The following is a 16,289-nucleotide window of genomic DNA, read 5'->3' as shown; positions in this document are numbered from 1 at the left end:
TTCTGAATGTTGAGCTTCAAGCCAACCTTTTCACTCTCCTCTTTCACTTTCATCAAGAGGCTTTTAGGGAGCTAAATCCTCAAAGTGAAGGCAGTTTATCATTGCAATACTGAAGAGTGGAGAAGGAACACTTCCGTAAAAGTCTAGTTTGAGAATCTTTCAGAAGTAAGTGGACTTAATTTGAGCTGAATCCGAAAGACTGTTTGGATTCTTAGGTATTTATAAGCACCATGTTCAGACTTTATTTTAGCCCAAAGTCTGCTTGTAAAATCTGCGATTCATCTGCAAAAATGTCTTCTTGAGCTGTAAGCTTAATCCTGAATACTTACTTGCCCGGAGTACTTATGTGTTTGCTCAACATACTTTGGGCTGTGTTGTGAACATTACTTGCTCTGTTTTCCTATTTCTTCCTCAACTGTCACCACCTCACCCAAAAATGGCTCCTAGATATATCCCAGAGATGAGATATTTAAGCATAACATCTTAACTAGTCTTGCTATCTCCAATTTCTACTTCTTTCATCAAAAAATGATGCATACTATTTTCCACATAATTGTCAAAGTGACTTTTCAAAAATATATGTCCATTATATTTTTCTCCTGTTTAAACTTCTATGGCTTCCTGTTGCCTATAGATTAAGTCCAAAACTGTTTATAATGAAATTTATGGTCGTTCTCTATTTCCACCCACTGTTATGCTATTCCATAGTTTCCAAGCCTTCCATAACTCTGACTGGAATTCTTCTTCTTCTTAATGTCATAGCTGGGGAAGTTCTATTCATTCTTAAAAATCTCATTTCAGAATCATCTCTTTTTGAAAGCCTTCTGTGTCTTATTATCCATGTAATCATTTCCTCCTCAAAGTTATTTTCATCTCTTGCATATGTTTGTTTTTGTACACTTATTGGGCATTATAGTTTCCTTATACCTCTGCCATATCAAATTATAACTATTTGAAATAGAGATTGTATCTTATTCATTTCTGTATTCTTAACATTTCAGCAATGTATTGGTTTGGCCAAAACATTCATTCGGGTTTACCCAAATGAGCATTTTGGCAGTCCGATACCTGATACAGTAAACTCTCCACAGCTACTTCTTGATTTGTTTTGCTTTTCCATAAAACTGGTGAATGTTTGATGGGAGATAAAACAGTGTACAGATATAGAAGGAAATATGATTTCAAGTGGAAAAATCATAAATTAAGTAGGTTGTACTAGATTGATTCTGGTTTCTTTTAATTGTATAAACTGGAAGAGGTATTTTGTTACTTCTGATGGGTGAAAATAATTATATTTCTATTTTCATATTCAGTCCCTCCTCCTCTTTCTTCACTTTTCTGTCTCCATAGAACTAAAGGACACTGAGTGCCTTCTATCTTCATCCTTCATTTCTTTTGTTGGACTTATCATGAAAGCATGAGATGAGGTTAACCCAAAATAGGCCTAGGTTGCACTTATCCTATTTTCAACATGAAAAAATGAACCCTTTCCATCTAGCGTTTAAAGGATTGGACAATAAATTTTGTGACCATTACTGCATACACAGACACATGTACACAAACACACACATAACTCATACACATACCAGAATCAGAAAGTTGAAAAATCATAAAATGAACCGTCTTGAGAGTCACCTGTATAGGTTTTTATTTCTAATTCATTAATGACCATCTCCATCTTAGATGTTCTAAAGGACTACTGAACTCAACACATGCAGCGAGGAATTTTTACATTACTTTGTTATGTTCTTCTACCCTTCAGCTCCTTTGGTATTTCCTTTCATGAATGGCACTATCACCTCCTTAGAAGTTAGAGACAGAATTATGCTTTTAACCATATTTTATTCCCTCTCACACATCCAATCACATATTCTGTAGGTGTTAATATTTGAATGGACTTCCCTCGTAGCTCAGTCGGTAAAGAATCTGGCTGAAATGCAGGAGACCTGGGTTCGATTCCTGGGTCAGGAAGATCCCCTGGAGAAGGAAATGGCGATCCACTCCAGTATCCTTGCCTGGAAAATCCCGTGGACAGAAGAGTCTGGCGGGCAAGAGTCGGACACAACTTAGCGACTAAACCACCAACACCACCACCACCACCATATCCAATCTGATTCCTTATTCAATTGTCAAACATCACTTGATTTGGTTGGATTGATTATATCTTTCTGGGAATATTGCCCAGGATTCTTCTTACACCCTGTCTCCAATCTTGTCTACTTCCAGTTTAATTGGAAGCTTGATGTCAGATGAGGATTCAAAAATATAATTCTATGTATAATATTACCATGTTTTAAATCTGTTGATTTTAATGACCAACATGAATACAAAACATCAGGATTAACAAGAATGTTTTATGATCTGGATATGGTTAGCTTTGAAATCCCATAAATCTTAACTCTTCAAAATTTACAATCATACAAAGCAGCTGATTCAGTCTTATGTTACCTTGGCACTCTCATCCATCCATCCCTCATACCTACTCCCCCCAAAGTAAGAGTCAGTGTTTTCCTTCTATAATGAACAGATATCCATTTATGATCCAGTCTGTATCATATTAAGAATAACTTATTTTCATACTTGCATTCCCTAGTGGCCTGTGAAATCCTCAGAATAGGATATTTTATATTATTAATCTTCAAAACTACAGGGCTAATAATAAAGTGTCTTAATACACTGCAGATTATGAGTTCAGTAATTATTATCAAATTTTTGTTACCTTCTAAAGACTGATACCCTGAAACTCTTCAGGGTTTTTAAAGATTATAATAAATATGTGAAGATAATGAATTTGGCTTCCAACGCAAGCAAACTTTATTCAGTTAGTAATTAGAGTCAGAGGATAAGGGTTCAGTTTCCTGGATTATACCATATTTTCTTTCTGTGAGTTTAAGCGAGATATTTAAACTTTGAGTTTAAATTTGCTCACCATTCAAGTTAGGATAACAATTCATGACCTGCCATTTTACTGTGCAGATTAAATGCAATCATATATGGCAAAACAAGTTTGTAAATTTAAAAATGCTTTCTAAAGCAAGATATTATAATTATCATAAAATACAGTTTATCAGATGTGGAAAATATAATTTCTCTATTTATCATTTGAAATAATGTCAATTGAAACAAAGAGAACATTGGCTGAAGAAACAGAAGCCAGGCCTTCCCTGGTGGTCCAGTGACTAAGACTAGACTCTATACTCCCAATGCAGGGGGCCTGGGTTTTATCCTTGGTCAGGGAACTAGATTCCATGTGCCACAACTAAGAGTTCACATGCTGCAACTAAAGATCCTGGATGTCACAACAAAGATCAAAGATCCTGGGAGTTGACAAGATAGTGAAGGAGTAGGTGGACATGGAGTAGGTGGACATGGAGTATACCTCCGTGTATCAGGAATACATATTCAGATGCAGAAGATCTCACAGAGCAGCAGCTGAGTACTAGCAGGAGGCCCAGTTCATGGGAGAAGAATACATAGATCCATTGGATGAAGGGAAAAAGCGAAAAAGAAGAGGAGAGTGAAGAGAACCAAACCTGCACCTGGGTATGGGAGAGCTGAATCAAGGGAGAGGTCTCCACATCTAGGGGAATCGATTAGGACAGAAGGAAAGAATCTGAGGCTGTCAGGGAGTGAAACATCTGATGTATGACAGTCTGAATGTAGTGAGAACCACACAGATGATCATTGGTACGATCCTATGTATCCCAGATAGAGATAAAAGTCCACCAGAATGCATGGTGACTGGCAGCTGGGGCATGGAAATTGGAGGGCAGTTCAGAGCAAAGGCTACTGTTGACTGCTGGGAGATGGTGCAAGGGAATGAGAAGGAGGAAATCTGTGACAGGAAATGCCTTTGGAGGAAGGATAGTCAGCCATGGAGGCAAGGTTCTACTGCTGAGTCTCATGCCAGTGTGGGGTCATTACTATAGCTTCTTTCTCGCCACACACTGGTGACAGCAGTTAGGCAGTAGAGGAAGACCCAGTGAGGGTGGCCCTTTGAGCACACGATGTACTGAGCATTAGAGAAGAACCAGCCAGGAAGGTGCTTTGAGCTCCAGCTGCCAGAATCTAGAAAAGAATCCTAATAGAGCCATATCTCCTGTTAGCCTGGAACTGCTGGGGCTCCCATGATCCAAGCAGCCATGCCATCTTTATGCCTAGTCCTCACTGGGCCAGACCCAAGTCCTCCAACAAAACCTCAGGAGCAAACTCCTCAGGATGACCCACGTGTAGAGCTTGGAATAAAACCACACTTTTGCTTCAGAGATGGAGCAGCCAAGGAAGAGAATAAAAAACATTTCTATGAGCTATGCAACCTGAAGATTAAATCCACATGATCAACTAGGTAATTCTTTGTGTCTATGGAATATTAAAAGGACAATCAGTATTCCTACAAAAGAAAATGCTCTAGCTCTTGCAGTTGTGGACATTGGAGGCAAGAACCTGCAGAAGTAGGCTTTCAATTCAGATTCTACTTACAAGTACAGTGTAGAAAGATAAGCACAAAAAGAATATAGACAGGAGAAGATTTAGAAAAAAGAAAGAGGTAATGGAAGAAAGCAAAACTCTCGAAGACAAGAGAAAACACAATGAACAAAGTTAAAATGGTGTTAATTGCCTTTCTGCATAAATCCCAACATAGCATTTACTTTATAAAGAGCAAGGCAGTCTTCCTCCCTGGTCTCTTCTGGATGCTATGCAACAAATTTTAAGATTACTAGTGAATTTGGTAGAGTTATTTACACTTTTCAGGTATGGCGAAATTAAGAATAGCTTTTGTTTTCACTAGTTCTGTCAAAGAGAGATGAAAAGCATCTTAAATAAGCATTGCAAGGGTATTTTTTGAAAGCACAGAGGGTCATGACTCTGTTCAAGTATCAGTTTAGTCAAGGAGTATATTTTGGGCTGTGACTACCCTATTGAACACACTGCATTTTGCTTATTTCTTATTGAAATATAATTGATTTACTATAGTGTGTTAGCTTCAGTTATACAACAAAATCATTTATCTGTATATATTTGTTTTTTCAAGTATTTCCATTATAGTTTATTACAAGATATCGAATATATTTCCCTTGCTATACAGTAAATTCTTGTTGTTTACAGAACATTTTACAGTAGATAATTCTGCAGCAGATGGCCAATTTCTGTTTTTCGGAGAGTGGACTTGGGATACCTTTTGTTTTTTATCATATTGAAAGATGTTCTAAAAATTCAGAACTTATCAATCCCTTTTTATGTTTCTCATTTAAGTGAAAGCAAAATTGCATTAAAATTACTATTTAAAAATAGTAGAAATGGAATATGTAATACCATTCACAAAAATGAAGGCATTAATTCCAATGATAAATCTGAGACCAGAATACAAAATCACAGTAACCACCTGATTCCACCATCATGTGAAAAAAACACTTAGTAGAAGCTATTATGTATTTCTGTCCAGCTTTTCCCATATCCACCCTCTATGCCTTTTTTTCTGATATTTTATGTAGTCCTTAACTTAAGCCACAAAGCTAGTGAGATAGATGATTTTGTAAAAGCTTTCTGCTAGAAACTATTCATAGCCTCCTTAATTTAAGGTCTATAGTTGCTTTTATAGACAATGCTATCTACCAATGTTGCAAATGCTAGGCTTTTGTGATGGACATAACTACATTCAGTCTTTATTTTCTCATTCAAATAATCTGACAACATTTTCAAATTTAAGGCTAAGACACCAGTTCCTTGGATTGAGTTGTATTGAAAACCCATTTTTAGTTTGCTATGTGTATTTATTTATTTTCATTGGTCAACGAGTCTTCAAAAAAATTCAGTTGTCAATTTTAAATGTTGTTACTATTAATCTCTTAAATTGCATAGAAGTGAAAGTAATTGCCTAATATGCAGAAAGTCAACTTTTTTTTTTTTTTTTAATAAAATCGGATGCGAGATAAAAAAGCCAGAGGAGTAAGAAGCAGAGTTCACCTCCCTTCACAGAAACATTGAAAATGCATCTACAATTGGAGAAATTCACACAAAACTGCTTCTGAGTATCTACAGAACTCAGATGTCTAGAAAGATAAGAAAACCTCCACACGACCAGGCAGAACAAAAGGAAAAAGAAAAAGAAAGAAATCAGGCCTAAGCCCTGGGGAGGGAAGTGTGAAGGAAGAAAGTTTCGTGCCCCTTGTGAAGACTCTTCACTGTGGAGAGATTAGACTGCATAGAGGGAGAATTTCAGCACCTAAAGAAGGTAGACCCTGATGTTGGGAGGGATTGGGGGCAGGAGGAGAAGGGGACAATAGAGGATGAGATGACTGAATGGCATCACCGACTCAATGGACCTGAGTTTGTGTAAACTCCGGGAGTTGGTGATGGACAGGAAGGCCTGGTGTGCTGCGATTCATGGGGTCACAAAGACTCGGACACAACTGAGGGACTGAAGAGAACTGAAAGAAGGGAGAGCAGCAAGTGGTTTGTGGAAAGCAAGATGGAGAGTAGCCTACACAGAGGGTCAGAACCACCACACTGAATTCCCCAACCTGAGATACCCCGCTGATAGTGAGGGTGGGAGTCAGGTGCTGAAGCTCAAACTCCAAAGCTCAGGCTCAGGGAGAGGACCAGGGTTAGGGGTGGAAACAGCCTATGTTAGATGTAGAAGCAGCCAGGGTTAGATTCGGTCATGGCAAATGACAGTATACCAAAAAGAAGCCTGGTACACCAAAGAGGCAAAACACCATTATTGGGAGGTGCTTGAGAAGAGGTGAAAGATCACCATAATAATTTATTTCCCTGTGAACACTCCCAGGTAATAGGACTTCATTCAGGAGCTCCAGTGTGGGTATAAGTCACTGCCGCCATCTTGGGCTCCATAGGCAGACACTGACCACATCTTCTAGACCCATGGGCCTAGACCAGGTCCCACACCCACTAACTTATAAGGGCAAAGAGAGCTTTCCCCACTAGGAATTCTGCCATTGGGCCATAAGACCTGCCCCAACTGACCTTAAATGTATGGACAGTTCCAGATACTATCAATGCTACCAGCAGGCCCCAATACCCGCTCTTGCTGATCCAGAAGGTTGTGGATAACTTTCCCAATCACTGGAAATTCACTAGTGGATGCCAGAGCTTGCCTTACTGTACCAGGAGTATACATAAATCTCCCACTTCTAAGAAATACACAAGTGGGTGCAGGGACCCTCCATGCTGTCCTAGGAGCACGCTGATAGCTCTTGCTCTAGGAAACTTACCAGTGGTTTCTGGGAACCAGGGGAGGGGCTAAAACCACAACTGAACCCCAGGGGTGTATGACTAAGGAGGAAGAGCTGAAATCTCTCCTCACGGGTGCATGAACTGTAAAGTTACATCTCCACTGATGGCTTCCTAAATTCAGCACCTGGGAAACATCCAAAAGGACAAGTGTTCTTGCAGCTGATTCAGGCCTGGCTTTAGTAATGATTAGCTCTGTGGGCATGTAAGCATCGGGATTAGACCAGACCAGTCTGAGCTGCCTCCATAGCTTCCACCATGAGTCCAGATACTATTGTAGTCCCGGGACCTGAACTCAGTAGATCTTCACCAGAGGCCAGGTAAAAACACCTGAGAATCACTACAGTGAATTGCCAGCACACCAGTCAAAACAGGACAAAGAGTACTATCAGCCGCGGTATACTTTTTGAGCCTGCACAACGAGTGAAAGAGGACACAAAAGAGCACATTCAAAGACGAAAGTCTCCAGAGGAGGAATGCTTAGTGGCTTGTCTCTTAGCAAGACTGCACCAATCTTGCCTACCTCAAACCACACATCAGAGTCACAGCCAAGAAACAGATCTAAGGGTCTCTACTTCAACAACTATGGAGCAAACCCTGCCCCTGATAAGGCAGTGACAACAACAGAGCAAAAAGAAGACCCTGCTGGCCACAAGCCTCTGGAAAATTCTCACCCACAAGGGAGGAAGATAACAGAAGCAAGAGGAACTATAAGTCTGCATCCTGTGGAATGAGCACAATAATTTTGACAAAATGAGATGACAAACAAGTGTGCTGCAGATGAAGGAGGCAGGAAAAAACCTATAAGAACAATTAAATAAAGAGGAGATAAGCAATCTATCTGAAAAAAGAATTCAGAGTAATGATACTAAAGATGATCCAAGACCTCAGCAAAAAATTGAGGTATAAATCAAGAAGTTACAAGAAAACTTTAACACAGATCTTGAAGAACTAAAGAACAAGCAAAGAGAGATGCATAAGACAATGGCTGAAATTAAAAGTACACTAGAGGGAATCAATAGCAGAATAACTGGCACAGAAGAACAGAAAAGTAACCTGGAAGAACGGATGCTGAAAATTTCTGCCACAAACAGAAAAAAGAAAAGAGAATGAAAGAAATGAAGACAGTCTAAGAGACTTCTGAAACAATAAATTCATCAACATTAGAGTTATAGGGGTTCCCAGAAAAAGAAGAGCAAGTGCCTGAGGAAAGTTTTGAAAAGATCATAGTCAAAAACTTCCCTAACATAGGAAAGAAAATAATCACCCAAGTCAAGGAAGCATATAAAATAAACCCAAGGGAAAACACTCTGAAACACATATCATTCAAATGAACAAAAATCAAATACAAATAAAAACTTTAAAAGCAACAACTAATATACAAGGGAATCCCCATAAGGTTATCACTTGATTTTCAGCAGACACATAGCAAGCCAGAATGGAGTGTCAGGATATACTTAAAGTGAAGGAAGGGAAAAGCCTACAAGGAAGAATACTATACCTAGCAAGGCTCTCGTTCATATTTGAAGGAGAAATCAAAAGTTTTACAGACAAACAAAAGCTAAGAGAATTCAGTATCACAAAACCAGCTTTACAACAAATAACAAAGGAAATTCTCTAGGCAAGAAAAGTAAGAGAAGAGAACAAAAGAGGAAAGAAAGCAGACCTACAAAAATCCCCCAAAACAATTATGAAAATGACAGTAGGAACATATATATCAATGACCTCTATGGAGGTAGCAATGACCTCTAAGGCGCTATGGAGGCATCAAATGGATTAAATGTTCCAATGAAAAGACTTCGGTTAGCTGAATGGATACAAAAATAAGACTCATATATGGTGCCTATATTGGAGAAGGAAATGGCAACCCACTCCACTGTTCTTGCCTGGAGAATCCCAGGGATGGGGAACCTGGTGGGCTGCCATCTATGGGGTCGCACAGAGTCAGACACGACTGAAGCAACTTAGCAGCAGCAGCATGGTGCCTATAAGAGAACCACTTCAGACCTAGACACACATACAGACTGAAAGTAAAAGGATGGAAAAATATATTCTACACAAATGAAAATCAAAAGAGAACTGGAGTAGCAATATTCATATCAAACAATACAGATCTTAAAATAAAGACTACTAAAAGAGAAAAGGAAGGACACTACATAATGATCAAGGGATTAATCTAAGAAAAAGATGTAAACATTGTAACTATTTATGCACCCAAGGTGAGACCACCTCAATATATAAGGTAAATACTAACAGTCATAAAAGGGGAAATTGACAGTATCAGAGTAATAGTGGGGGACTTTAATACCAAATTTACATGAATGGACACATCACCCATTCAGAACATTAAAAAGGGAACATAAGCCTTAAGTGACACTTTAGATGAGAAAGACCTAATTGATATTTCATCTGAAAGCAACATTTTTTCTCAAGTACACATGGAACATTCTCCAAGATAGATCACATCTTGGGTCACAAATCAAGCCACAGGAAGTGGGAGAAAATCTATTTTAGTTGCCATATCAAACATCTTTTCCAACCACAATGCTATGAAATTAAAAATGAACTATGGGGGAAAAATTATAAAAAGCACAAACACATGTAGGCTAAACGCTGTGTTACTAAATAACCAATGGATCACTGGAGAAATCAAAGAGGAATTTAAAAATACCCAGAGAAAAGTGACGATGAAATCATGACAAACCAAAACCTAAGGGTCACAACAAAAGAAGTTCTGAGAGGGAAGCTTATAGCAGTATAATCTTACCTTAAAACATGTTAGCCACAGCAATCAGACAAGAAAATAAATAAAAGGAATCCAAATCAGAAAAGAAGTGAAACTCTCACTGTTCGCAGATTATGTAACACTGCACATTTGTTGTGCAGTCACTCAGGTGTGTCTGACTTTGTGACCCCATGGACTGGAGCAGAGCAGGCTTTCCTGTCCTTCACTATCTCTCATAGTTTTATACACAATGAAAACCATGAAGATGCTACCAGAAAACTGCTAGAATGAATTTTGTAAACTTGCAGGATACAAAATAAATAACACAGAAATCCCTTGCATTCCTATACACCAACAATAAAAGATGAGAAAGAGAAGTTATGGAAACAATCCCATTTACCATCACAACAAAAAAAGAATTAAATACCTAAGAATCAGTTCAGTTCAGTTCAGTCGCTCAGTCTTGTCCGACTCTCCACGACCCCATGAATCACAGCACGTCAGGCCTCCCTGTCCATCACCAACTCCCGGAGTTCACTCAAACTCATGTCCACAGAGTCGGTGATGCCATCCAGCCGTCTCATTCTCGGTCGTCCCCTTCTCCTCCCGCCCCCAACCTTTCCCAGCATCAGAGTCTTTTCCAGTGAATCAACTTGCTGCATGAGGTGGCCAAAGTATTGCAGTTTCAGCTTTAGCATCAGTCAGGAAAAGTCTTGTACTCAAAAAATTATAAAATTACTGATGAAAGATATCAAAGATACAAACAGATGGAGATCTATATACCAGGTTTTGGGATTGGGAGAATAAGTATTGTGAAAAAAAACTGTATTACCTAAAGCAATCTACAGATCCCATGCTATCCCTATCAAATTACCAATGGCATTTTTCACAGAACTAGAACTAAAAATTTTTTCAGTTTGTTTGGAAACACAAAAGACCCCGAATAGCTAAAGCAATCTTGAGAAAGCAAAATGGAGTTGGAGGAATAAGGCTTCCTGACTTCTGATTACACTACAAAGGTGCAGTCACGAAAGAAGTATGATACCATCACAAAAACAAAAAAATATAGATCAGTGGAACAGGATATGAAGCCTAAGAACACCCCAGACACTTTTGGTCACATAATCTATGACAAAGAATGGAAGACTATGTAATGGAAAAAAGAGAATCTTGGCAATAAAGGGTGCTGGGGAAACTGGACAGTTTTATGTAAAAGAATGAAATTAAAATAACCTCTAACAAGACATACAAATAAGCTATAATGGATTAAAGATATAAATGTAAGCCCAGATTATGTAAAACTATTAGATGAAAAGTTAGATGGAACAGTTTGACAGAAAATAGTGAAAATAATAACAAATGAATAGGGCTTAATTAAATTTAAACTTAAAAGATTTTGCATTGTAAAGTAAGCCGTAAGCAAAATGGCAGCCTTCAGAATGGGACAAAATATTTGCAAACATACAAAATCAACAAAGGATTCAGTCCAGCCTCTCAGTCGTGTTCAACTCTTCCAGACCCCATGAATACAGCATGCCAGGCTTCCCTGTCCATCACCAACTCCCGGAGCTTGCTCGAACTCATGTTCATCGAGTTGGTGATGCCATCCAACCATCCCATCATCCGTCATCCCCTTCTCCTCCTGTCCTCAATCTTTCCCAGTATCAGGGTCTTTTCCAGTGAGACAGTTCTTCACATCAGGTGGCCAAAATTTCAGCTTCAGCATCTGTCCTTCCAATGAACACTCAGGACTGATTTCCTCTAGGACTGACCGGTTTGATTTCCTTGCAGTCCAAGGGACTCTCAACAGTCTTCTCCAACACTACAGTTCAAAAATATCAATTCTTCAGCACTCAGCTTTCTTTATGGTCCAACTCTCACATCCATAAATGATTATTGGGAAAACCATAGCTTTGACTATACAGACCTTTGTCTGCAAAGTAATGTCTCTGCTTTTTTTTTTTTTAATTTTTATTGGAGGCTAATTATTTTACAATATATATTGGTTGGTTTTGCCATACATTGACATGAACCCGCCCCAGGTGTACATGAGTTCCCCTCTCAAACCCCATCCCACCTCCCCTTATCCTCCCTCTGGGTCATCCTCGCATACCAGCCCCGAGCATGCTGTAACATGCATCGACCCTGCATTGAAACATGTATATTATCATATGTGAAACGAATCGCCAGTCTCTGCTTTTTAATATGCTGTTGAGGTTGATCATAGCTTTCTTTCAAGGAGTAAGCATCTTTTAATTTCATGGCTGTAGTTGTCATCTGCAGTTATTTTGGAGCCCGAGAAAATAAAGTCTTTAACTGTCTCCATTGTTTCCCCATCTATTTGCCATGAAGTTATGGGACTGGATGCCATGACCTTGGTTTTCTGAATGCGGAGTTTTAAGCCATTTTTTTCACTCTCCTCTTTCACTTTCATCAAGAGGCTCTTCCTCTACAAAGAAGGCATGCAGATGGCCAAAAAGCACATGAAATGATGCACAACATCACTAGTTATTATAGAAATGCAAACAAAACTACAACACTACATCACCAAAAATCTACAAACAATAAATGATGTTGATGGAATTGGAAACTGGGATAGGGACTACAGAGAACAGTATTGAGGCTCCTTAAAAAACTAAAAATAGAACTAACATATCACCCAACAATCCCACTCCTTGGCATATACCTGGAGAATACCATAATTAAAAAATATACATGAACACCGGTGATCATTGAAGCGTTATTTACAGTAGTCAGGATATGTAAGCAAACTAAATGTCTATCAACAGAGGAATATATAAATATGTGGTTTACATATACAATGAAATATTTCACAACCATAAAAAGTACAAAATAATGCTATTTTCAACAACACAGATGGACCTAGAAATTGTCATACTTAGTGAAGTAAGTCAGATCCAGAAAAAATAATGTGATATTGCTTATAAGTGGAACCTAGAAAGAGATAAAAATGAACTTACAAAACAGAAGTAGAAACCAGAAAGCAAACTTATGGTTACCAAGGAATAGGGGAGGGATAAACTGGGAGACTGTGATTGAAATATGCATAGTATAATTTGTAAAATAGATGAGTAAATGGAACCTGCACTATACCAGAAGGAACTCTACTAACTATTCTATAATGGCTTTATATGGAAAAAAAAAAAAAAACTCTTTGAAAAAGAGTGGATATGTGTATAATTGATTCACTTTGATGTACAACTGAAATTAAGACAGCATTGTAAATCAACTATGTTGTGGTTGTTGAGTCCCTAAGTCATATATGACTCTTTGTGACCCCGTGGACTGCAGTACAACAAGGGACTTCTGATCTCCACTATTTCCCAGAGTTTGCTCAAATTCACGTCCTTTGAACTAGTGATGATATTGAACCATCTCATCCTCTGTCACCCCTATCTCCTATTGCCTTCAATATCTCCCCAAATCAGGGTCTTTTCTAATGGGTTGGCTCTTCTCATCAAGTGGCCAAAGTATTGGTGATTCAGCTTAAGCATCAGTACTTCATTCAGGGTTTATTTCCTTTAAGATTGACTGATTTGATCTCCTTTCAGCTCAAGCGTCTCTCAAGAGTCTTCTCCAGCACCACAATTAAATACATCAGTTCTTCGGTGCTCAGGCTTCTTTATGGCCCAACTCTCACATCCATACCTGACTACTGGAAAAACCATATCTTTGACGACCTGGGACTTTGTTGGCAAAGTAATGTCTCTGCTTTTAAATTTGCTGTCTAGGATTGTCATAACTTTCCTTCCAAGGAACAAACATCTTTTAATTTCATGGCTGCAGTCACCATCTGCAGTGATTTTGGAGCCCAAGGAAATAAAATATGTCACTGCTACCACTTTTTCCACTTCTACTTGCCTTGAAGTGATAGGACCAGATGCCATAATTGTATTTTTTTGAATATTGAGTTTTGAGCCATTGTTTTTACTCACCTGTCTAACCCTCATCAAGAGGTTCTTTAGTTCCTCTTTAATTTCTGCCACTATAGAGATATCATCTACATATCTGAGACTGTTGCTATTTCTCCTGGCAATCTTGATTCCAGCTTGTGCTTCATCCAGCCTGGCATTTTGTATGATGCACTCTGTGTACAAGTTAAATATTCAGGGTGACGATCTACAGCCTTGTTGCACTCCTTTCCAGTTTTGAACGATTCCACTGTTCCATTTTTGGTTCTAATTGCTGCTTCTTGACATGCAAACAGGTTTCTCAGGATACCGGAAAGGTAGTCTGGTACCCCCATCTCTTTAAAATTGTTTCACAGTTTGTTGTGATCCACACAGTCAAAGGTTTCAGTATAGTCAAAGAAGCAGATTTTTTTCTGGATCAACCTTGTTTTATCTATGATCAAACAAATGTTGACAATTTGATATCTGGTTCTTCTGCTTTTTCTAAATCAGTGATACACCGATAAAATGTAAAATAACTTTGAAATTATACTGCTTTTTATGGACACTTTGCAAAAAGTAATTTTGAAAATATATAATGAAAATGTGCTCTAAAGTTTGAAAATGCTCTTTTTAAAATTTTAATTGGAGGCTAATTGCTTTACAATATTGTACTGATTTTGCCATACACTGACATGAATCTGCCTCGGAAATATGCTCTTAAAGCTAAGAGAGTTAGAAAGACTTTACCATTTGAGTTTCAACCCTCTCCACATCCCCAAAGATTTTACTTCCTTTTTACAAGTGAGGAAACTTTACCAGGGAAATGAAAGCCTTCCCATGGTGCCATGAATCATTGGCATGAAATCTCTTATATTTTTCTGACCTGTATTTATTCTACTTTTCAATATGAAAGATTTTTGAAATATTGAGGGTGCATTCAAACCCAAGTTCAATAAAAGAGCTAATGTTTAACTGGTTGTAGTAAAATTTCTAAAAATAAAAATACATCGAAGTGATACAAAATGAATCATCCTTTTCAAACTAGAATGTAATTCAAGTTTTATGGTCTTCAATGAATTTTGGTTCTCTAATAGAGGCCCTGACACCCTGCCTCATCCTGGACTACCATCTCTTGCAGAGATAAACAGTGTTACTTGGAGATCTTAATGGTTACTTGGGTCTTACTTCATGTGGGTATTTCACCTGTAACCAGACTGTTTCCACAAAGTATAGATTGCTATTTCTTACAAATGTGGAGCACAGGCTCAGAATAAACCCAAACTTTCCACATATTTTTTAATATTGGGCTTGCACTGTGAGTCACCACCATCAGGCACTTATCCTCCATTTTAGTTAATTCATTCATCTAGGTGCTATACCAACCCTGCTTCTCTCTTTTCTCCTGGTAATGAGTGTCCATAATTTCTTACACCAACATCTCCTGAGCTTAGACATTATTAAGAGATTTGAAGATAAATGAAAAGTTTAATGTAGATACCATGCATGAAGGTGATCTGTGCAGGGCACAGAATATTGTGATGTTTCAGTGGCACAACTGTTTCTCATCCAGAAGTTCACACCAAGCAGAGTTATTTGGGTAAAATGGACTTATGACTGGGAATGAACCCTTTCTCCTGATACTGGGCCATGCTCCTTAATCAAGGTTTATACACCTTAAACTTTTTCCGTCGTTATTCTTGCTATCATCTAAGGAACCTTGCATATGTGCTTGACAATATCTGATGGAACAGTAAATAAATTGATCAGGAACTGCTTTAGGAACTTGATATAATTAAAAACAAAACTATTTCTAATTTTGGCCTTTAAATGAACAGATGATACCAGCACCCTTAAGAGGTTTATTTGTAAGGTTTGGGCATTGAGGGACATTTGACCGAGAATGAGTGGAACATAGAAATTAGGTTGCTCTGTGCTACTGCCCACATTTACCATTCTTTCTCACAAACAACAACAATTGATCTTGACTCTGTGAATGCCTACAATTAGAAACTGTATAGGAGAACACTGGCAATGGCAATAATACTGTAAATACAACTTATAGCATATATGTATATATATAGGCTTCCCTTGTGGCTCAGCAGTAAAGAATCCGCCTGCAATGCAGCAGGTACAGAATGTGAGGGTTCGACTCCTGGGTTGGGAAGTTGCCCTGGAGAAGGCAGGGCAACCCACTTCAGTATTCTTGTCTGCAGAATCCCATGAATAGAGAAGCCTGGTGGGCCAAAGTCCATAGGGTCGCAAAGAGTTGGACATGATGAAGCAACTTAGTACACGTGCACTATATATACATATATATGTATATATATTTGTTCAAATATATATATATATATATATACACACACACATGTATGTTTTTCTCTTTAAAGGATGATTACCTT

This window comes from Moschus berezovskii, chromosome 20 (genome assembly GCF_049115385.1).
Source record: "Moschus berezovskii isolate FMDL1 chromosome 20, NW_MosBer_1.0, whole genome shotgun sequence".
NCBI classification, from domain to species: domain Eukaryota; kingdom Metazoa; phylum Chordata; class Mammalia; order Artiodactyla; family Moschidae; genus Moschus; species Moschus berezovskii.
This window is presented reverse-complemented; position numbering follows the sequence as displayed.